The following is a 22,806-nucleotide window of genomic DNA, read 5'->3' on the forward strand; positions in this document are numbered from 1 at the left end:
TCATCATCTCAAGAGACTGAAGAGGTATCACTAACAAGACTTTCAAAAATACTCCATCAAATATAGGACCACCTGTATAAAATGCATCAAATGGGAAGATCATTCCACAAATGCCAGCATCATTGCTGAAGTCAATGTTACCAGCATTAAATTGAGGATCCTCAAGCACTAACTTTGCTGGACCAGACATTGTGTGTAGATGCCTGCCTCTTGATTCCCAAAACAAATGCTTTACTCCCAGCTTAGAAATGGCCTGAGATCTTGCAGTGAGTAGCCCAAGCAAATGGTACAAGAACACATTGAAATCATACTTCAAGAAAATAGATGCTAACATCAAGAGTTGGGAGAAGCTGGCTGCTGACTGACTCCAGTGGTGCTGCAAGATGCTTTACCAGCTGGCAACCTAAGGTAAAGCATCTTGTCCTTGAAGCAGAGAAGAGAGACTGGAGAAAGGAAAACAAGAGATATCCTAGCCTATGGCTTACTCTCTCCTCTGGAAAGATATGCAACTTCTGAGGATGGGTCTGCGGTACAAGGATTGGACTCTGAAGTTATCTCAAGACCTATCAATCAACCACAGTAGAGATGGGGATGCTGATGATGGACAGGGCATTAGAAACAGGTTAGGCATGGCTGTTATGCTACATGAAGTACCTAACACAACGCAGATCCATTCTTGCTTGATTTGTCAGGCCATGGTCATAATAACATACACATACAGAACAGACGTACCCACAACAAGCTGGCCCATTCCCTCAACTGAGGGTGCCGCTCTCATAACAGGAAGGATGACAGGAAAAATGGAGGGACAAATTCCTTGCCAAAAGATTTCAAAAAAGCTCATAAGCAATGAGTAATTCATTGGGAGATAACCAAGTTGTGAGTGGGGATTCAACCCTTGGAAGTAACATTATCTGTTTGTATGCTGATGGAGAGAATGAGCCAAGTTTCTCTGGTGGAGGAACTTACTAGTCAAACTTCTGATACTAGGAGGCATAGTGAAGTCCTGTAAGATGAATTCAAAATACATTATAAGATGCTTAAGATGCTCTTAGGCAATAGGGGCAGCCACTTAAATCAGGTATTAGCCATTTGTCAAATCACGCTGATTTCGGTATTAAAGGAACTGCTTAAACTGAATTAAGCTCATTGGCTAATGTCAGAAGGAATGCTTGTGCTCAGCTGTTTGCACCACATTAAGATGCTTACCTTGTTACACAGAACCTGTGCTCAGGGCATACTTATGCTTACATAAGGCTTGTTCCTTTGTTACTCTGAGTGTCTTACCCCTGTAATAACAGCCTTCACATTGCTAGAACCTAATTATTTTCCCAGATTCTAACAACACTGACAGCAGCTGAGATGAGCTAAAACAGTGTCGCTCAACCTTTTGGCCCTGTGGGCCAGATAAGTAGTGCAGGGTTGGTTCATGGGCTCCGTACCACCTCCACCCAGTGCTGCATGCTGCCTCAGGGCTCCATGGGGGGATCGGTTTCTGGGACCCCACATCATCCCTCACTGGGCTCCCTGTGGGCTGGATGACATGGCACTGGGGGCTGGATCTGGCCTAAACACTGCAGAGTGAGCACCCCTGGGCCTGCTATCTGCATATTCAATTGTATGAGAAAAAAAGATTGGTTTTTTTTGGTGGCTTTACTGAACAACTTTGAATTTCAAGATCTCAACAGGTGAAACTTCAAGGAGGACTTTAAATTGATTAGACAGTGCATAACTTTTGGAAAGAGCAAATTCTACAGGATCATAATACCTTTAAGAGCATGGCATGGCCTCCAGCTGAAACAAGATGGAGTTAGACTTCTTATGCAGATGATTAATAAAGTTTTCTGGGGTGCTGCTTAAATGAAGATCTAAGAGAAGCTGATAGGTCTTGAGGATGATTCAGATTTGGCTGAGATATCTGCTGGGATTATCAGTAATACAAAGGCAAGTTGGAGTGTTGTTGAAGCTGTAATGGTCCAGGAAGTGCACAAGAGGCAAGAGATTTTTTTGTGATATCTTTTATTGGAACAACTGTATAGCTAGGAGAGATTTTGAGCACAAAGTGCCATTCTTCAGGTCTGGGAAAGAAGATGACATACAGGCTAATATAAATAAAAATTAACTCTGTACCTAGGATAGGACAGGAATTACAGGTGAACAGGAGGAAAGGCTAGGTGAGAGGTGCAGTCTAGAAAACTAAGTGGGTTTCTGATGTTGGATTTCCATAAGAATGGGTATGTGTTCCAAAAATTAAAATGGTAAGGCTGAGAATTTCAGTCACCATTGGGATTTGGATGTCCAACTGTCATTGAAAATATGCCCACTCTAAGCCACTATGTACCAGTAAATCAGTATAAAAGTGAAAAATGTGAGCTAGAATGCCTGGCAATGAAAGAAAAACCCCAGTATAATTGGCATTATGGAAGCATGACGGAGTAACAAATGAACAAGGAACTATGTAAAGAGGACTCATAGAAACATACAGATAGATAATAGTCTATCTTAAAGATTGCATAGAAACTAGTTTACTATAGTAAAACAGAATTTCTGAGTGGAAAGGACCATTCAATAGACTCTATATTGAAAAATAGATTGGATCAACAAGTTTGATTGACCAAGCTAATGGCAGAGATATAACATGCTTAGACTTTTTAAAGCATTTAACTGAGTACTGCAGGCATTTGGATTTAAAAACCAGAACATGATATAATATAAGTAGTTAGATTTAGCTAACTAATTCCCAAATGTATCTGTCAGTGATGAGCCATCACCAAATGGAGATTTTTTTTTCTTTTAAGTGGTGTAGTCAGGGATCAGCCTAACACTCTGCCATTTTTTTCAATGATCTAGAAGTGAATATAAAATCATTGCTAACAAAACTGAGGATAAAACAAGGATTGCTGGAATGATAGCTAACAATGAGGAGGGCATAGGTATACCACAACGATCTATGTTGCTTGGTAAGTTGGATCTCATCAAACAAAATACATTTTAATGGAGACAAATGCAAAGGAATGCAGGTTGTACCTCCAGAATGGAACACGGTGGGGTATGGAGGGGGGGATCTATTCTGGAAAGAAGTACCTTTGAAAAGGATTCAGGGATGAATCCCTATTTATAACTGAACATGAGTGCTCAATGCACAAAAAGCCTTATGAAATCCTTGTATGTGTAAAGAAGAGGAATAGTCCATGTAATAAGACCAGATCAGAACCATCTCAGTTGGTTAGAGCATCAGGGTAATTCATCCTCTGAAGAAGAGCCACCTGTAGCAAGATCAGAGCAGTGCCCTGGTCCCATGTGGGCCGAGTGAGGCAGTTGGGGCAGCCAACTCCCTGAAGCCATAGGTAATAGGTAGGAGTCAACACAACGTGAGAAGGCAGCTGGCTGCTTTTGCGGGGAGATTGCAGGGCCAGCCACTGTTTCTTGGGGCTGATCACGGTGGCCCCCACCCATGCCTCAGACTGGCTGAGGGGTCCCAGTGGCCCCACCCCTCACCACTGATTAGTTGCAAGGGCTGTCCATTGTATGGCCCCACTCCTCACCACTGATTGGTTGTGAGGATTGTCCATCATGCAGCCCATTCCTCACCATCAAATTGGTGGAGAGGGTTGGGGTTGCATGCTAGGCAGTTCCCTCAGACAATCAGTGGTGAGGGGCAGTGGCAGCAGACATCTGGGGCTCCCCTTTGTACCAGCAGGCCCCCTTCCCCCTATCAGCCTGGTAGGCTGTACAGCCAGGCTGCAGCACCATAAGAACTGCTGGTTCCCTCTGGGGAGCTACCATTTTATTTTCAGTATGCTTTGTTTTCCCCACAGATTTTGCAGGCATTGTTTGGATTTGAGATTTATGCAATATTTGCAAAATCATGACTTTGGTACATCCCTAGCAATACGCCCCACCCACTCCAGCCCTTAAAAGCCAGACCCAGTATCCTTGTCTGGCAAAGACTGAAGTACTTGCTTCTGGCTGCTGAGTGGTCCTGGCTTTTTTGTTATTGGATGTCTGGCTTTGACTTTTAGCTCCTGTGTTTAGTCCAGACTCCAGGCTTATTCTGACTTCAATTCCTGGTTCCAGTTAGACTCCTACCTATCCTGACTCCAGCCTGGTTCCTAGTTCTGGCTTTGGCTACGGATTTCTGATTTTGGCTCCTGATCCTGGCTTGACTTGACATATCCTGACTCCAGCTAACGCTCCTGATTTCACTTCTCACCTCAGACCCCTCTGCATCCTTGAGAACTTAGATTGGACTTCACCGTTACTGTAAGTGACTAACTACTAGGCCAGACCACCCACACCTGGGTCCCTAACAGTGGGTACGTGTAGTCAGGTGACTTTAATCTCTGAAGATGACATGGTTAAAACCAATATTTGACTATTATATACAGTTCTAACACCTACATGTGCAGTGGATAGTGGCCTTTTCAAAAGGATATTGAAAACTTAGAGCGCTTCTAAGAGTAGATGCTATGTACCAATTTTTTTCATGCATATCATTTTTATATTTAAAAAGCTCTTAGAAAAACTCTTCCTATATAAAAGATAATTATAGCCTACTGTTTACATGTATGTGAGAGCTGAATATGTCCTACAAAGGAAGAAAGACAACAGGCCACCTCCAGAACAAAGTACTTGGAAGAACTTTGGGACTAACAAAGGAGAATGATATGCGAGGAGGACATCTGTTCAATAGGAAGTCTGGGAAGAACCAGGAATAAGATGTGTAGAGAAAATACAAACACTTCACTGAGTTGAGCATGTCATTAATGTGATGGAAGACTGATCTGCATCACTTAGAAGGCCTCTCGTATTCACTATTACATATGATCAAGATGCCTAACTGCTCTAACTCTAAATGACCGTAAATGAGTATATTATTATTATTACTATTATTATTATTTAGATTTATATCCTGCTCTATCATCCTTGATGGAAAAAAATGCAGGGGCTGATTTTGAAAGTGTAGCGTTCTTGGCAACAAGGGCACACTGTTGGATCATATTCAGCTTATTGCCCAATGTAATCCTCAAGTCCTTTTCTGCAGATATGTTGTTTAGCCAGTCAGTCCCCAGACATTTTTAAGGCCTGTGGTACCAGGGAGGGAAAAATAGTTGAAAATTTGGAGGGTGGAAAAACTATTTCACTGAAGTCCTGTTTTTTTAATTTGGTGGAGCAAGATGAAAGAAGCACCAGTGTCCAGAAGCTGAATAAATAAATAATCATAATAGAAATTAGGCACAATTTCCTAACAATGACAGTTCAGACAAAAGGGATAGGTTTTCCATTACTCTATCTTCAAATCCAAGTCTGGATGCATTCCTGAAAGATGTGGTTTAGTCAATCACAATTTATAGGGTTCTACATTGAGGTAACTGGTTCGCATTTAATGGCCTTTGATGTACAGAAGGTCACACTAGATGATCTAATGATTCTTTCTAACCTTAAATTCTACAGACCTATGAATGAATCTGTGAATCTTTGAAATCCAAGCTGTAAGAATACAAACATGCCAGTAGAATTATACTTCTGTCTCCAGATCAAGAAAAAGATACTGAGTGTGCATTGAAGTAGATCAGAGACATCTAAATAATAATAATTTAGTAATAAACAAACACAGGGAATAAAATATAATATCACTATTATCAGATGATCAAAGCACTTCTAAAATAATAGGTTTCTTGCCATGCATACAAGGAGCTACATGTAAGGGATGAAATGCTTAGAATAGTTTCAAACAACTCAATCATGTTTTTGTCCCATGGTGTCATTGCTTCTTGGAACTGTAATCCTACAACTTCTTGTAAAAATAATCCTCACTTTGTGCCAGAAAGGAGTCCCTTTGGAAAACTGAACTGGCACTTATCAACATTTTCTCCATTCCTGGAATCACCTCTTATGGCCTTTGCATTTACTGGCATGGTTCCCCGAAATAACATATCCTGGATGTCCATTGTCATATCTCCAGACAGTGAGGCTATGAGGATGTTTGTGATGGTGATGGAGATGCCAAAACTTCTTAGACTAGTTTAGGAATTTCTTCCTTTTTTCACTTCTCCCCTTGTTATTCTGATGACACTGGAACTCCCTTAAGCAGCATGTTTTGTAGGGAAATCCTCTCACGATAGGGTCCTATTTTTCACACTACAACTTAGTAGAAGTGGGGATACATTTTAACTGGAATTTACATGTTGCATTTGTACACTTTATTCTGCATCATTGCAGCTTGAGTTATATCATAAGCAAGAGTATATACTTTATGGTGTAGCTCCAGATTAGATTTGGATGAATATGGCAAGAAAGGATTTACACAGACTTATTCAAATAAAAGCCACTAAATTACTTTGATGGTGTTTGTGGTCTTAAGATTTCCTTTTAATGTAAGCAGAACTTTGCACTGGAATGGAAACAGGAGGGAACAGTGCTGCAAATACTTGTGTCAATATGTATTGTCAGGCAAATTCTTGTGCAGATCAGTATTCCCATGAGTATTCATGCCAGAAGGGTTTCTGTAACCATGTTCAAAGCTTTTGTGGGTTTGGGAGTCCTCCAATCAAGGGCAAGAAACAATAACATATGATGTAGGTAAATATTCAAAAAGCACAACTATAAATAAGGAATACTTGAACAATGATCAAGGTGAATAGTTTCCAGACAACCTGTAGACTCATGCCACCCATGGAATACATGTGACTATCAGACACATTGGTAAAATCTGTTTCTGGGCAATTTGCAAAAAATGACCCACTTCAGCAAGATACTTGGAACTCTCAAGTGCATAAAGTTAGGCATATGAACAAGTATCTTGCTTGGGCCAAAAAAGAGGTTATATTTCTTGAATGAATTATGTTTTATGAATATTTTATCCAGCAACAGTTCCTCTGTGATCATTGTCTGTCATAAGTTAATTAACTAACAAAAGAATTAAGTATCAATGTTATGTGAAAAAAATGGCCATTTGGTAGTTATTTGGATTAGCTAATGGGCTAGCTATTTAGACATGCAGCTGCAGTTGGGTACAGTTACATCATTTTCAACAGATAGCACTTATGAGTGAAGAACCCAGACAAGTAGGTGGTTGGGGAAGTGTATGTAAGTGTACATGTGTGCACACACTATGTGTTTGCGTGTATGGATGTAGTTACCTTTTCAAGTGTTAGGTTGCATTTTTCTCAGCATAATTTGATAATTGAACACTTACACATAATCAATGGATTAGCATGTGAAAACAATTATGATTACTGGAAAGCACTGTAGTCCACTTTGTCCTTGTTATTCATTTCCTACAAATACAATTACAGAGAGATAAATTGAATTAGATTGTAACATTATTTTGAACATGCCTTTTTTTGTTTGGCTTTACTTGAATTTTTCTGAGAATTCAGTGTTTACAAAGTTAAAAATACAACCATGAAAAAGCACAACCAGAAGTACGGAGCATGTAAAAGCAGCAAGCAAAAATGTGAGAGGACCAAATAACAAAAACAGTGTACAAAGGCACTGGCCTAATCTCTAATTCTATTTAATCGGTTTTACATCAGTGTAACCCCATTGACTTTGGTGGGGTTAAGCTGGCATAAAACTTGTATAATAGACTCAAGAGCCAAGGCCAGTGGTTGACCATGTAAATCAGTGGGAACCAAACTTTTTGGGAGGCACACTGCAAATTAAGCACTGCACACTCCCCGACTGCCATTCCAGGCTCCTTCTCCTGCCCTATCTGCTATGCTGCTTTCTGCTTCCTGCCCCATCTGTAATTGTACTTCCTGCTCCCCCTCTGATCTGCTGTGCGCCACATCCACGAGCTGTCTGTGCTACTTGTAGCATACATGCTGCAAGCTGGCCATTCCTGATGTAAATTATACCTCATGGACTAAAACTCCAAACTTGGATCACACGGGACACTCAGGATCCAGTCCTTACCCCACTGAAATCAATAGCAAACCTCTCATTTATGGAACTGGTGAAGAAACAGGCCCTTATTAACTTGAATGGGAAGTGATGGCTCCCATCAATATGTTTTTCAGAGACTGGGCCCTAGTTTACAATATGGTAACAAGGAGACCTGTTTCACAAATAGAGTGGACAGTATAGTCAATGCATAATGTAGATAGACAGCGTCTCTGAGCTTCTCACAAATTCTTATTTAGCTCATTCTTAGCATTGCCCTATTCTTAGCATTTAAATTACTCCTCACAGTGCAAGTATGTATTTAAAAACCTGCCAAAATCTGTCTCTGTAAATCTTGATTATTTCACATGGACATAAAAAAGGAGCAGGGAGAAGGTGTTGTATCTCACTTAGTAGCATTCATTTTTATTATTATTTTTTATTTTAACTCTTTAAGAAGGATAATTGTATTAAAGTGGGGAGAACTGACCAGGTTGATGAGGTAAAGGGCTATTAGAATAGTTCAAAGTAATCACTAACATTATGGCCCCAGCATCAGTAAAAATAAATTATTTTTATTTTTAAAAAATCAGCTTTTGCTGGTTACCAATTTCCTATTTGATTACAGGGGCCATTGGCTGGTTTAATGACAGCAAAAATGAGCTGTCAGAAGGCATTTGCATAATGCAAATAGGGCCACTAATAAGAGGGCATGTGTATGTTATTTATCAGTCACCCGGTAATAATTAGTGTGTAACAGTGAGGGAAAAAAACCTGTTTCCGGGAATATGGTGAAACTTCAGTATTATTTCCACGTGCAAATGAAGACACTGTGAGGCAAGAAATCTCAGAAACAAAAGCTTCCTTGCTTCCGAGTTGCATTGGGTCCTTGAAATGATCTCATGAAAAGGTTTCTGTTTATTTATTTTTATTGCTGCGTGCTTAAGATGCATTCTTTGAAAATGTAGCTGATATGTCTGTTTGTATAGACTGCACTGCCGGTGAGTTAGACCAGGGGTTTGTGTTCATTTGGGAAAAGGAAAAGAATCCTGGCCATCAGAAATGTTTACTATATCAGGAAATGAATTCACTATTCAAGGGTTCCAGTGGATATAAAACAAAAATTAAAACAAGAGCCTTGTATAAACCTACTTTGTGTTGTATCCTCCATAAACAGCCCCATATGTGACAAGGCTGGGAGAGAGAGAGAGAGGGGTAGTTTTATTGGGTGGTATGGGGGTAAGTTAATTGTTGTCATGTTTGGATTTTTTTTTTTGCACATGTTGGTAAGTTTGAATCAAATCTGGCCTTTCTGCTTTCTACCGTTCCAAACCTTCACTGAGAAATAACACCAGGCAAAATGATTTCAAGCTGTCACCATTACACAACCTAAACTTTATTTCTTCATTAATGCATTACAGAGCAAAAAAACAATGAGAGCATTCCTCTGGAATGTGTGTTTACTGAGCACAAAATGATATGTTTACTGAAATAGCAGTTGCTGCCGAGTTACCCAGTGGGAGAAAGCTTTCTCTTTCCACACCGTTCTGCTATCCTGGTGTCACTCTGATCTGGAGCATTTCATTCCAGAGATGGAAAGATACCCCCCACCCCTGTACCTCTTTGGTTTTGATCCACATTACAATAGCCATTCCCTGTTCTGGAAGGGAAGGCAGAGGGAGGCCATCTCTTATTGTGCAATGGGACTGTGAAGAAATAAGCAAAGATGGTGTGAGTGCTTAATGTAGGCCTGAACCAAAGCCCGCTGAAATCAACAGGAATCTTTCCATTGACTTCCATGGGTTTTGGATATGGGTCCCAAAAGGGATCAAAAGGAGAGAGAGAGAGATTAATACATCCCATGTTGAGGAAGAGTGTGAGTCAGACAACAGACAAACAGGGTCAGATCTTGGCCCCGTGGAAGTTAATGGGCAAGCCTATGGAAACATAGTGTGAAAACATGCCCACAGGCAAAGACTGCATGTCCTGATGATGAACAATGGAATGCATAAGGACATCAGATAGGAGAAGTGAGTGAGCAAGTCAGAAGGTAGAAGACTATATAAAGACAATGTATGTCAGCTGAGAAAAAGCAGGAGTAATTAACACACATACAAAGAGGGAGAGACTAAGTGACATAATGAAACTCTTGGGTTAAAGAAGTGTTCATCTCAAGAGATTGTAATGAGTACATGCCTTACTGTCTTTAGGCCACAAGACTTGTGAATTTGTGCAAAGCTTTCTTTGATGATGGTAGCAGAGGAATGGCTCAGGGACATCCCTCATGGATATGCAACAACATTAACAAAACACCCTATCAGGAATAAGGACCAACAGACAGCAAATGTCATCTATGGTCATAATGATGAAATCTTAATGTAGTTCTTGATGTCCTGCATGTGAGTGTGAGGGGCAAGTTAGAAATGCATGGGCAGACAGGCAGGTGAGGGAGGAATGGAGAGCAGCATCAGGTTCATCAGCTGGATAAAGAGAGATAGAAAAGAAGACTGTTTGATTCATTGCCTGTGTCACTCCAGTTCCAGTGCAAAGCCAAATGCAAGGGTTTCCCAAAATTAACCTGATTATCGTTTACACTTCACATCCCTGTGGCTTTACACTTACCCTGATTTTTTAAAGCCTTTTTATGCTGCTAGAATGGTGTGATGGTTTTTTTTTTTTCTTTAACGAGCATCGAGCCCCCTAAAGAAAAGAGTGTGCACATGTGTTTCTACACATACAAGCATGTGTGCACATACACACACCCCCACAGTCCCATAAACACAAAGGAAACAAAGGCATTTTTTCCCTTATTATTACATCAAGATTCCGGCAGCAAAAACAATAATTAAGGAGGCTTTTGCTCAGTACAACTGCCAAACAGACATCCACATTGGCTACAATATTATTTGGTGTGGATACAGCTCTCCAGTGATTCATAAAATGGCCAATCAGAACATAGCTTCCCAGCTCCCTAACCAATATAAATAAAACTTCAGTGTTTTTGATTCTTTCCTTCTTTTTATAAGGAAAAACAACAACACACACACACACAGACACACACACACACACACAGAGCTTCTTGCCCATCCTAACCTGGTATAACCTATATACTAACGAAGAGATGCTGTTGCTCATGCATCGTTCACAAAACTGCCAAAAGAAGGAACAAACAGTCCCTACAGTTTGGATGAAACTGCTTGATCCGAACTTCTCAGAGGTTTATAATCTGAAAATTCCTAACATGAAACATTGTTCCCCACTGCTCCCTTCCTGCTGTTTATGGCAGATGTGCCTGGAACAATGAAAGGAGACACAAAGAGTTGGAGCCATCATAGCTGATTTACCTGCACAACCCCCTTTTTCTCCCCCTCTCCAAAAGACCCAAAAAACAGCTTGGCAAGTAGTTACAGTGCTGGTCTGAGATTATATTGGGCCTCAAAAACTAACGCAGGCCTCTTCCAGCTCTGTACAATATAAGGAAAAATGTATTTCTTTCACATACTTGTTCCATTGAGGGACCCTTGAAAATACTAATCCACAGATGCCTGCAAGTAGTCAGCAAGGCAATATTTACACCCAGAATGGTTATAACAACAAGTCATTACTTACCTATTTCTCAATGATTAGTATAACTCTTCTATATAACTCTATTAATTTGGTTTTAGAACCTGATACCAGCTACATGGCAAGTAGTAGTTATTGCTCCTGATGGATTGCACACATCTGTTATTGGTATTACCTGGTCTCCCCTGCCTATCTTGCCCTGTCTGTTTGTTTCATTCACTTGATCTAGTCTGTCTTTTAGATTGTAAATCCTTTAGAGCAGGGACTGTCATTTTTTACATGTATAGCCCCTACCACAATTTGGCATCAGTCTGATTATTGCCCCTAGGCTAACAAGAAGATGAACTTTGAAACAGTGTTTAAGACAGGGTAAATGATATACCAAGTCTGTTTGATTCATTTCTATTCTTCAAATAACAAGTGCTGAGGGTAGATTTCTAACCATCCTGCTCTACCACATATGTTTCCTGTGCAGATAAAAATGTCCACCTTATTGAGGACATGCAACTTTCTTCCATGTAACTTGCTCTAGTCTAGGTGCATCTGGTCCCCAGAGACTTTCAAAGCTAGCTGCCAAATCTCTATCAGCTGAGCTATCCAAAGGTACTCACACAATTTGAATACCCAATTTGGAAAAAGCTACGTCAATCCGAAAATCACACTCCTTATTTTTTTCATATATACTTTTGCATTTAATTACAAAACTCAACAGCCTCAATCAGTGATAATGGGCTGAGGAATCAGCAGCCTCCTATATAGTTAGTTCAGTGTTTTCAATAATGTCTTGCTCTGCTGTGTTTAAAAGATTAATCAGAATAATATAGTTCCTAGCGGACTTCCCAGAGTTTTCTGCTCTTCCCCACTCTCTGATTTTGGTCTTATCTTCATATTGGGTTTGGTCTGTAAGTTCAAGGCTCAGCATCCTTCTAGGAAAATACTGTTTGCTTTTCTTCTTGCCTGGCATTTATTAGCCTCACCTACCCATTAAATCTTGTCTTGTTGACTGTAAATGTTTGCAGACCCATGCCATATGGTAAAAGGTGCCTTATAGTATAAGGTACCAGAAGCATTATGGTCATGGTAGTTGAATGCTTCATCAGGGCTAAGGAGCCTCATTAAGAAGCCAGGATATAGGTATTATACCATATTAGACACACACTCACCTCCTTGGGCCAGGGATTATGATTTACTCTGGGGCATCTCTACATTGGCTCAAGTCTGCATTAGGGAGTGCTATAGTTAGGCACACTAATGCCCGCTCCTTGCCTGCTATCCCTGAAAATGGGTATAATGTAGATGTTTCAACATGGCACTGGGTGCATACCAATAGGTTCTCCTGAGTGGCACAGTTTAGAGGCAGTGTAGGTGTGCTGTATATGTCTACAGCAGTGGTTCTCAACTAGTAGATGCCAGGGCACTCTGAGATGTACCATAATATTTTCTGAAGGGTGCTGGAGATGTGAAGAGATAAATGCAGATTCAGGCTCCTCCCAGCCTGGCCACTGCCTTGCTTCCACTGCCTGGCCCCTCTGCAAGGAGGCAAGCACTGTAAAAAATGAATCCACTTTTGAAATGGAGTGCTGCTCAATTCATGACAAAAGTCATGGAGGGGTACCTCAAGTCATGGGGGCCCTCGAGTCATGTGAGAGGTACCTCAAGTCTAAAAAAGTTGAAAACTAATGGTTTACAGCATCAAATAAAATGGCACCCTGATTGGCTGAAGATCTCTGAGTGCTGCTGCATGGAAATAATGAATAATAATAAGCTTGTTTTATGCTATTCATGTTAACTTCTTGCTATCACTGTATCTTCCAAATGCTGGTTATAGTAAGATACACACATCTGTGTTGTACCTAGATAATGGCATATTTATTCCTTTTTCATTACAAGGCTGGGATTTTATCCAGGTAAAGCTCCATTATTCCACTATCTGAACTATTAATCATATTAACCTATTAGCCCTTAATATCTTCCATCAAAACTTTTAAGATTGGGTTAGACAAATTCTTGGAAGCACTGGCTTAGACTGGGATAATCCTACCTTGAGCCAGTGGTTTGGACTAAATGAAGTCTCTTTTATCCATATTTTTCTCTTATTCTGTATTTATTCCCATAGGACAATATGAGATAGGGAAATGCTATTATTCCCATTGTACAGACTGTGAATTGAAGAAATACAGAGTAACATTTTAATTGATTTTTTTCCCTAGTTGTCTTCCATTTTCAAAGTTAATTTGAGTACATAGGCCCAGATTTTTAATGATATGTAGGAACCAAAAAGTACAAATCAGCACCAATTGGAATTTTAAAAAGCATGTAGGTGCCTAACTCTCCTTGATCTCCATTTTATCATAATGCTTACCCCAACGTTCAGCCTACTGTCAGTGCCAGTGGGTCTATTTTACCCACCCATACCTTTGGGCTTACACCTAAAGCACATTTTAAATGTGGAAAAAATAGTTCAAAAGATAAAAAGCCCTGTACTCTTTTATTTCCTTGAAATCTTTACATAAAATTCACCTCAGTCATCATCTATCCAAAAAACTGGCCTCTGATAACAGCTAGGCAGGTGGCAAGTTGTGATTACTATGATTACAGCTAATGACTGGCTACAAATTGTACACACAGCTAACATATGCTAAAACATCCTATTAGTTTTGTTGTTCTACCTTTTCCTCCTATCCACTTGTTTATTTCTTCCACCTGTTATGTCTTTTCTTTTAGATTCCAAGTTTTTCAACTCAGGGACTCTCAGTTACTATAACTGGGAGACTTCTATTTATTGGAGCTGGTATCTGATCTTAGTAAGTGCTGATTATTAGTATCCTTCATTAATTGCTGGAGCAAAAATGTCAGGTAGACAGGTGCTGAAGAGTGCAAAATTGCATTCACAAAAAGCAGAATCCAGTGCAAGTCTTCCTGACTTCCCTTTTGCATAGGTAGAGAAATATTATAGAGTCAAAGTACTAGCTCCTTGGTTAACAGAGAATGATGCTTTTCATGTAATTCTATCATTGATCTCATCATAAATACAAATCACATTAGAGTTTGTGATACTTGCTGCCAAAGACATCACCTAGTCCAAGAGGTTATTAGGATTTAATAAAGTGGGTTTTGGTGTAGCCAGGCATGATTTAAATAGATGCCACACAATGTTTCCTATATAAATATTTGGTCAGTGTACATTGTGCCTGGTTTGCACCAACTCCTGTTATTTTGGTAGTGCAAACACTTGCTCAGGAAATAATTTTGAGATATTAATTGGAGCCATCTCATTGTTATTAGAATCAAACAGAAGCCTTTGCAGAAAGTAATGACTCATACATATAGGCCAGAAGTTGAGTTGACAGAAATTTTCCAAATCTTTGCTGTTTAACAGTTTTCATCAAAATTTCAGTAAACAGGGAGGAGGGATTTACAAAACATTCACAAAATATATCCCCTCCTCCCCCCTCCCAATACACATTTCTGACTTACAGCTCTGCCTAAATATACATCCACTGAGACCTGGATCCCCTGTAGATGTAGCTATATCTTGGGACAGAAATATTCTCACCTCAAAGGGTGTGTCTGCATGCTCTGACTTAAGGCGCTTTAGCCTGATTTAAAGTGCATTAAGGGTATGCATCTACATGTGTGGATGCATGTTAGGCACATTAATGCTGTGTATGGATCAACTTGGGGACTGACTTTAGTCCCACATCATTTCATGTACATGGCGTTCATGCGCTTTAACGTATGCTCATGTAGACGCAAGCCTAAATCACCTTAATGCGCATTAAACTAATGCATATTAAATTTAGGCATGCCTAAATACAAGTGTAGACATGCCCAAAAATTAGCAGAATGGTAAAGTGGAAGTGTTATATTATTCCCTCCAGCACTTATAGCTGTTCAGTCATGGGTTGAGAAATAAAAGCAGTGACCAAAGTTAGTTCCACATAACATGTTGTTGTGCCGGATTATTTAGATTGCAAAAACTTTGGGGAAGAGCCTGTCTTTCACCATGAGTTTGCAGGGCATATGGTAGAATAAGGTGCTTGTATCACTATATTACAGAAACAGTTGCAATATAAATAATAAGCTAAAATATTATTACTGTATATGTAAAATAAATAATAACATTAAAATGTAGATTTCAATATATTGCTCCTAAGGCTTTGGTCATAACCAAAGTTTCTGCTGGTTGTGCAGTAGCCTTTCTGTTCTCCATTGCTGTTGTTCTCTATTGCTGCAGTGGTGACTCGGAGAACAGTGCAGCACTTTTGGCTTTCCTAAGCTTCTGCTAAAAATATCCATGGATTTAAAAATACATATATTTATTCCAGGGTACTGCTTTCCTGTCATATTCATCACTAGAGTTGGTTAAGCTATACATGAAGGTATATGAAGATACAATAAGCTACTTGAACTTGCTTAGCCACCTATGTTCCATGGTAGATGTATAGATGCTCTTAGCAAAATAACAGCTCAGCTTTCCAGTAGCCTTGTGTGAATGTCTCTTATCCTCTCTCTGTCTTTTCAAACCCACATTCACATAATTTTAATGCAATTCTATCTCCTCTTCTTTGAAGTTGCTAGATTCTGGACATGTTATCATGGTGATTTGTGAGCCTCTGTTGTTAAATGGCAGGATAAGACTGGGCCTCTGAGTTCAAGGCTGTCTCTGACATCAACCACCTGTTGAGCATTGTCAGGTCCTACGCATCCTTGAAGCCACAGAGAGTTATATCCCTTCACACATGATAAAGCATCAACCCTCTGATCTGGTGTGGCTGTAGCCGTGTGGAAGCCATTAATGTTCAGAATGCTTCTGATAAATGAAACACTCCCACTTTCCTTTTGCATGGACCAGAGAGTTAGAAGCCAAGGACAATCCTCAGCATATCATCAGGTGTGCAGAAGATTTCCTTTCCATTTGGTATTGGCAGGCAAATATCTATTGGAAGGAAGCTGAAGCCAAAAGGGCAGTGGCTTCTGGCCAAGCCTGTTCTTACCATAAAGGTTAATGTCTAGGTTCCTCTCCTGGAGTATAAAAACTGTATTTTTCATTTTACAAAGGAAAAAGCTCAATGGAACATCTTCTCCTTCTCCTTCTCCTTTTTCTGCTAGGAATCCATCGTGCAATATTGTGTTGTTCTTCTTGCTGTTGGGGAACATACTAAATCCCCTCCATATGAATGCTTTTGTTACTGAGCTCTCAGGCTGCATTGGAAGTTTGGCCATCTGCAAGGCCACTGGCTCGAACGGTAGCCTGCAAAGCTCCTTCACACATCTACCTTTGCATGTTGTGAAAGGTCCTTGCAGCTGTCCTGCAGTAGGAAATGGAAATCTGTTAGCACAGCTTGTAGGCCTAAAAAGGCAGCAGTTTCCCATTCATGTTCAGTCCCTTACATAGCTTCTGGTTTATTTGAATGAGTATGTTACCTATATTTTATCCAAGAAAAATGGCTTTTTAACCACTATTCATTATGCCTTACATTCTCTCCTCTCTGGTGGATCTATAGAGCAACAAGTCTGCTGCTATAGCTAACCTCACAGCTCTGCAGTCCTGGATTCAGTTGCTGAGGGCCATTATCCCCCTTTGCATTCATAGATAAGCTACGGTCATTGCTATAGTTATTAAGAAGGTTTCATACTGCATGTGGCAAAGAAACCTTCTGGTGAGGGTTGGCTTCCTCAGTGTTATTGGTGAACTAGTATAATCCAGTAACAGATAGGATTCACTACAGTGCTTAGGTTCTGAGGCACAGGACTAACCCTTAAAAAACTAATCTTTTTTTCCCAGCACCAGTCGCATGATTTGAGTCAGGGCATCAAAAGTTGATATCCCTGTCACATGACAGGTTTTAGTGTCTACTGACTCCTTGGCTACTGTAAAAGCACTACCTCTTCCAAGGCTCTAGAGCACCTCAGTGGTCATCCTCTATCAGCTTCAAAAGTGAGGTAGATAAATATTCTCCTTCCTGCTAACCTGAGAAGGTGACATTTCCTGTATCAGGTTGGAATCTGAGTTACCTTAATGGTAGAATAAGCTGACAAATGAAATGTTGAATTTTTTACTTTTCATCACAAATCAAGATGCATTCTTTCCTTCTCTGGGATGGAAATTCTTTGAGAGAGAGAAATTTCAGAATTATACAAAATATTATATGGGGGAGTTTTGCAGAGGTTTAGGAGGGATTGCCTTCTTCCAAGCTGGAAGGCTAGTTTCAATTTCAATTTGCTCCAACAACCTGGAGGGCTGGAGGTTGAACATTTCAGCACTGTCACGTTAGCAGTTAGCATCCCTGCACCCCATCACTTTGGGATACCTGGGGAGGTAGAGAATCCAGGTGCTTAGCTGCCAGCAGCCTACCTGAATGACTTTTCTCAATACTTTGCTGCTTCAAAGGACTCTTCCTCTACAAAATACCACATCTGTAAGGCTGAGACAACTCTAGGTCATCATGCAAATTGGCAAGAGAGAGGTGCTGAGCCAATGATTCACAGAGGCTTGACATCAGATTAGTGATGCTAAGCCAGTAACATCAGTGAGACCTAGCAAGCCAGAATTGCTAGCTCCTGAAGCAGCAGAGGCCTGAGACTCGACATTGAACTATCAAGCTCAAGTTTCTAGTGCATTGGAGTAGCCTGTCCCTTTACTTAACACATACAAGTAATAGTTGACCAATCCAGTAACCTCACAGATACCTCAGATACACCTACACTATTATATCTGCCCAAAGCTCTTGATGGCGCAGGGAGCCAGAAGCAATCTGGGCACACAGCTCCTGTGACCCCATCCTGAGCCACAGCTGGCTGGGAAGGGACCTGCCTCCATAGCTCAGCCCAGACCAGCCCCTCCATGCCCACCCTCAGCAGCACACATGGGCTGGCCCAGCTCAACCCTGCAGCCCCAGCTTCAGCCCTGGGCAAGGCTGGCAGATGGTGGGGCCATGGTGGCCTGTGTCTGGCCACACCCCCGCCCCTGCCACTGGAGTGGCAGGGCGGTCCTAACAGGGGCTGCTCTGCCCCAGCCAGGCAGATCCCAGCTGTGGTCTTCCCTTAGTGGGCCATGCTGGCCGGAGTCTGGCCATGCCCCCACCCCTGCTATGTGGAAGCAGAGGAGGGGGCCAGCCCTCCTTTCTGGAGCACAGCCCAACCCAGGGCTGAAAAGGATGCTGGGGTGCTGGGGGACTCTGATTTAACTTAAACTTGGAAGGGGTCTGGAAGGGGTTTGACCCAAGTCAGTTCAACCAGGTTTATCTTAAACCAATTTCGGCCATTTTGAAACTGGTTTACGTGCACTGAACTTATGTTCTGTTACAGATTTAAACCAGTTTCTGATCACTTAAACCAGTTTATGTGTAACTTCTGTCCCTAGTTTAGAGGTCCTGGGGGAAAGCATGTAGTACTCACATTCCCTCTGTTTTGCTGCATGCAGAGAGAAAATCCCATGTCGACTTTCTCTCTGGGAGGATAAGGGAATCCTGCCAATGCAGGATTTCTCTTTCCAGGCCTTGTCTCATCTAGATTGAAATGATGGTGCTTTTTACCACTTCCCTCGGGAGAGTATTCAGCTATGTAGGTCTTGCTTTGGGAAATTTCTTCTGACATCTAGAGTAACTTTTCCCTGATTCACCAAGCCATTCTATTATTCATTATTCCCCCCTTGGACCACCCTGAACAATTTCCTTCTCCTCCTTGGTGTTTACACCCTTCGAATGATTTTAAAATACATTGCAAAAAAAATAACAAAGCATTGAAAACATTCAAATATATTACTTGGCTCTTTCCTCTACACCATTGTCTTAAGAGCTCTGGCTGGGTACCAGACTTCTTTCTTATTACCAATCTTAACTACTCTATTGGGCATCGAAAAATAAAAGCTTATAAAAGTCACTAATTAAATAAGTTCTCCCACTTGACATAATGCAGCAAAAGAGGTTGTGCAATTTTCTGTGAAGCCCACTGGCCTGGAGGGGTTTTGTTGTTTTTCTTGTGAGGGAAAAAGATTTCAAGGCTGTGGAATAAATAAATGATTGTTCATGGTTGCAGCTTGCTTTGTAACAGAGAGAAGCAAGAATAAAATCATGTTGCATATTACTAAAGTACTAGCAGAGATGGGTCCTAAGGTATGGTCCCTTTACAGTCCTTTTCTCTGGGCACATGCATACCTCTCCTGATGGCTGTCATTCAGCTTCAGCTATATACAGAGCTTAGTACCAGCTGTTCACACACATGGTGAAAATTGACAATGCTTGACTTCTTTTTTTGCAAAGGATCAGGAACACCTTTTTTTTTGACTTGGGAACACAAAATTCTTTTTTTTTGCCTGCCTCTCTAATTCTAGAGTACTGTGTGTTTCATGGGTTATATGTATATGTGCATTAAGCCAGAAAAAAAGATCGATGAAAAGTTAACAGCTGGATTTTCCCCACTACCTTTGTGGGTTTCTGAAGGACTTGTTTAACTAGACTTGTTTAACTGTTTGTGCAGATTCCACTTGGTTCAGAAATAGACCCATTTTATTCTCTACTGAAGAGAGCTGCCCTTCAATCTAATTTAGATCACAAGTGAAAGGAATTATTTTGGTCTCAGCCTACTGTCTACCTCCCCAAAATGCTATATAAGACAGCAGCACCAGTATTCTCCAGACTTAGGACCGGCAGAAAAAGTTATCTCAGTCTCCTTCCTCTGTTAGGTTCTATCATATTTTTTTAAGATATCACCTTATAAATTGGAGGGAATGAAGATCAAAAGCTTGAAGGACCATTATGTAGGCCATGAAGATAACAAGGTTCCCAGATTGCAATGGAAGAGATAGCATGGTCCAATGAATATAACCTCTTACTGAACTGAGCAGACCTGACCAGACTGCTTTCCTCTGCCACTGATCTGCTGTGTGACCCTGGTCAAGTCATTTTACTCCTTTCTGCTTCTGCTTCTACTTCCCTTTGCACCAGTTGCCTGTCTCAACTAGTTAGAGCATATAATCTTTAGAGTAGGGGTTTTCCATGATTATGTCTTTGCAGAGACCCTAAAATAACAGGACCTCTTGGTTTTAAATCTACTGGACAGAGAATTTTGCTAGTTAGAAAAATGACCTTGTTCTAATTCAGAACAAAAAACTCCCCCAAATTTAAAAATTCCCCCCAACAATATATGGAGTCCTCCCTGTGGGGCAATCTGCCTTTCTGGCTTTCCTGAACCTGCAGACTCTAGAAAACCTGGGGTCCCAGACTCCAAGCCAGATCATATGGTGGGCTGCCTCAGAGCTGCAGGTCCTGGAAGCACTGGAGTGCTACCTGACAGGCCTGTCCTGATACCCAGCATCAACCAGGTGGATTGCCAAGGTCCTGGGAGGTGAGCTGGTAAGAAACCAGGTAGGTTTCTATCAGACTCCTGCCTGGTCTCTGGACAAACTTCAGCAAAACCAAACCATCTCCACAGCATGTTTTGATTTCTATGAACTGGCAAATTCCAACAAAAATGTTTTTCACTGGGATTTTTCTGACCAGTTCTAATAATAAGATTTCTTTCCTCCAGAGTTTCTGAGGATTTCTAATAACAGGAAGGTGGACGACCTCCTTTTCCCTGCCCTAGGTTTCAACATGATCAAGGGAGGAGGCCTAGTTCTTTCCGGTTTGGAGGGACGCACGCTGGTATCATGAGAATGCACTGTCCTTGGTTTGCTTTCTCCCCCACTGTATTGCTAACTGAAATCTTTGAACTTTTTCCCCAATTATTTTCCTTTTGATATCTTCTAAGTGTAAGCGTGAAGGTATATAAGACAGGTGGTAACTGTTAAGTCATACAGAGAAAAAAGAAAATAGGATGAGTGGTGGGTGCTTGTGCTGCTCTTGAGGGAGAGAATAGCTAGATGGGTAGATATCTATTCTTTAGATAACAGGTCTGTAAAATCCTGGGACTTTTCTGTATTTGGCAAAAGGCTGAAAACATGTTACTCTGCTAGGGCTACCCTAGCTAGTTGAGGAAGAGGCAGAGGGAGACCTTCAGGAACAGACCTTCAGTATCTCACTGAAATGAAAAACTTCAGCTGACACAGCCTTGAGTCTTACAATACCTAAGAATGTCCATGATTTTTTCCCCTCTTGATATATTGGGAAATAAAGGGTGTATGGTACCTTTAAAAAGTGGAATTCTGGGAGTTGCCAGGGTATAAGAGCTACTAAACCAAGTGCTCCAATTGAGTTTTAGAGTTTGAGGGAGGATGGACCTATCTTCTCAAGTCTCACTTGTGTTTTTTTCAGGCTGTGTTTTGGTTATGGACGTCTATATATTGTTTTTTATTACGATTATTTTTTGGGTTGGTTTCTTTCTTTTTAGTGTAAAGCTTTTGGTTACTCTTTTGATCCAGGTTATTTGTGCTGTTTAAGTGATGTAGATAAAACAGTAAATTGGAGACATAAAACATTGTTTTCTAGAGTCTTGCAATTCCAGCCAGCAAGGGAGAAGAGGTGTTTTGTCTTTCGTGGAAAGACTGGGGTGAACTTAGAGAGCCACAGAGGACCTGAATCGCAAACATTAGGAGCGAGGCTGCAGATGAGAACTGAGTGCATAGAGAAAGTTGCATGTGGAGGAAGGGGAAGGAGGGAAAAAAAGGATTTGAGCCACACTCTCCTCCAGAGCCTCTGGCTCTATAACCAGTACAATGAAAAATCCCACACCCAAAGAAAAGCCTTCCCTGATTAGATATGAGACAGTTGTGCTTCTGGAGAAATCCCAGTGTGAAATGCAGGGTAAAGATTACAAGAAGAATTATCCTGGGCAGGTGCGGAATTAGGCTCCTTATCAAACAGACTATTATGTCATTCGGTCTGAAAAGGAAAGGACTTCCCAAAGTCTTGAATACAAAGGATTCTCTGCAGCAGACAGGAAACATGACCAACTAGCTCTTATATATACAAAATATGTCGACTTGTTAAACAGCCAACAGTCTATTAAAATCTCACAGAATACAGTTCCCCAGAGTAAGGCAAACGAGGAAGCCTGATAGTAACTGCTTTTCTGTGGTTCCAGCTCTTCGTCTTTTGTTATTCTGAAGGCCCATTATTTTTTAGCATCATTATTTATTTGAAATAAAAGATGCTATTGAGCAGCATAACCTTCCTTCAAGCTGACACAAGAGCACAGTAAACTCGAGTAGCACTGTCCAACAACTAGGCGTGTTGCCTGACTTATGCAAATCCTTACAGCGCTCTTTTGTGACTAGTCACTTAGGATCTCGAACAAACAGGCTGCTGCTGCTGTTGACTTTGTGTGAATCTTCCTAGGTACTAATTTATTTGTGGGAGTTCTATGGAAATGACAAAGCCTAAACAAATGCTGGAGAATAGTCACCGAATAAAT

This window comes from Crocodylus porosus, unplaced genomic scaffold, assembly GCF_001723895.1.
Source record: "Crocodylus porosus isolate Cpor-Errol unplaced genomic scaffold, CroPor_comp1, whole genome shotgun sequence".
Classification (NCBI taxonomy): Eukaryota; Metazoa; Chordata; order Crocodylia; family Crocodylidae; genus Crocodylus; species Crocodylus porosus.